Source organism: Protomyctophum bolini (genome assembly GCF_963924005.1).
Source record: "Protomyctophum bolini genome assembly, chromosome: 10".
Lineage (NCBI taxonomy): Eukaryota > Metazoa > Chordata > Actinopteri > Myctophiformes > Myctophidae > Protomyctophum > Protomyctophum bolini.
This window is the reverse complement of record NC_137871.1, coordinates 29,838,665-29,841,164: the sequence shown is the minus strand read 5'-3', so window position 1 is coordinate 29,841,164 and position 2,500 is coordinate 29,838,665. Positions and strand designations below refer to the sequence as shown.

Below are 2,500 nucleotides of genomic sequence, written 5' to 3'. Positions count from 1 at the left end.
GTGGGCGTGGGGAGTAAGAGAGAACACCAATTGCTGGAGGGGGATTGGGGTAAATACTTTTATGTCATTTAACACTCCCAAAAGAATGCATTGTGGCTGCGGATAGCGCCATGATTTGCGCATCACTTGCAACGGCTTAGGTTTTCACAAAAGATATTGTGCTAATTATATGAGAGTTCAACACCATCATCCATAAAGTTTTGCAGCTTAAGTGCAATTTGCCCTTGTTTTCCATGTGATTGCAATTATCCATGTGGAAAAGCATAAATGGTGGCTTTTGCACCACACTATATATTAGTGTGCTGTCTTTCAGTTTGTGGAATTGGTGGCGAGGCATTATGTAGGGAAGGTCTAGCCTTCCCTGAAAGCCTGAAAAGGAACAATGCTAGTATTGTCTCCACCAGGCCGAAGGCATGGGAAGAGAGTATGTTTTGCACTCCGTTCCTTGTGTGTGTGTGTGTGTGTGTGTGTGTGTGTGTGTGTGTGTGTGTCCGTTACCAGCTAATCTCCGGCACCGTTAACCCGGTCGATGGCAAACTTTGCACACACACTCGCCAACATGAACCTCTGCCCCAAATTTTCCAGAACGGACTGTTATAGCGCCACCAGGAGGCCGACACATTTTTTTATATTACTTATTACTTATTTTAGCTTATTGTTTATTTGTGCCAATGGACTGAACCACTGGCAATGTGATGCTTTTGTCTGAAATGTATATTTTCCACAGCCTATCCTGTAGGTACTGAAGTCTGCTGGTTGAGAAGAGGGACTGTGCTGTGATTTATCTTTTAATTAGGCTCTGTAAATTGGAATATTCATGAAGGACATTGTTTTTACCGACAGCGCTTGTAACAATGTAACAATGGGTAACAGTTTTGCTTACTTTTGCCCACCTGAGCACCCCTATTACTTATAAATACATCACATACCAGTACCACAACTTACTGCTGAATCTAGTTACGTTGTTGGGAAGCCCAGCAATTGGCAATTTCCCAAGCAATTTCAAGACTACCCACGGCCACCGTGGCTCAAAGAAGCTAAATTAAGGAAAGGATCCCAGCCATCATTTTCTCTATCCAGCCATTCCAGCTGGAAGATTGGTCGTACTGGGTGGCAAAATGTACCCGGGGGTTTGATGGAATACGTTGGAGTCAATAAGGGCCAGGTGGACCAGCTTATAAATAATCACTATTTCTGAAAAACTGAGACCTTTGTAAAATACTCGGTCCAGGAAAAAAAAGACATATATCACACATTGTTTTCTGCTGTGTTGCTTTGATATGTGTACTGTACGCTGTATACTTTTATAGAGGACAAAGGACGTTTTTGAACGTGCCAAAGTAACGCGAGACTGTCCATCATTGCCAGTGGTATCATTTCAGAGTCTGAAATGATATTGTATTTTCCTGAACCGATTATATGACAGAGGTCGCAATCGTTCTGAAATAGTGTTTGTACACAAGCTGTCCAGCAGACTCTCATTCACTGCACTCTATTTCAAAGAACCCCCAGTGTAAGTTTGGCCACCCATGAGTGTCATGACGCATGCCCAGCGGCCAGCACGTCTCTTCCTTAATATACCTTCCTTGCCTTGACTGAGGAAATCCCACAAAATTAAGGATTTAATTGGATAAAACTGACACAAAGTTGAATAAGCTGCTTAGCCATACACAAGACTAAAAAGCATCACTACAAAATAAGTGTCAGCGATAATAAACAAAATAGCAATGTCAAGACGTTCAAGCTCATTCATGAAATGGCATATTATGATAAGATTTAATATTAAACTGTAGGTTACATATCCGTGTGCATCCAGCTTATCCGATCCATATATGAACACCAGATTAAGTAATTTCCCCAAATTCAAGGTACCAAATGTTCATTCTAAACTAGCTTTTAGCTTCTGTGGCCCTAATACATGGAATGACCTGCAAACTACATTAGAATTGACCACATTGGTACCCCTGAGTCGTTTTAAATCCTTGGTGAGCATACAGATCCCCACAATATGTAACTGTTTTTAGATAGAAATTTGTCTTGTAACCTATGTACATGTATACCTTTTATTGATCTTCTGATGTATTGTGATGTTTTCTTTTTTATATGATTACTGTATTACTCGACGACACTGAAAATGAGTTTAATTACTCAGCGTAATTTCGAGATTAAATAAAACTTGGGTGGGTGAGATTTTTTGCAGCACTAGCTAGCTACAGGCTGGGTCGGCAACTATCAGTGGACGGTGTTTAATTAGAGTTAAATTAGAGACAGAGGTGCTATGTCCAGTTGTCCACCCAGTAAGGACACATCACTGGCAGGTGAGCCAGTAGGGTACAATAGCAGTGGCAGCACACAGCAGCACAGACAATTGTGGGGAGGGGCGAGTGGCATTATGGCATAACAACTACATTTGTTAGGAAAAAAGGGATAAAAATAATTGGCCACTCAAAAATAAAAGTATGCAATCCCCTCAAGTTAAATGAACACTCAGGATTTTGCC

The 2,500-nt window shown here is 41.2% G+C and overlaps 1 protein-coding gene across 1 annotated transcript in view; it reads right to left on the bottom strand.

Annotated features, from left to right (window-relative positions):
* Positions 1-2,500, bottom strand: part of vimr2 (vimentin-related 2) — a 16,099-nt gene that overhangs the window by 4,935 nt on the left and 8,664 nt on the right. The window lies entirely within an intron of this gene.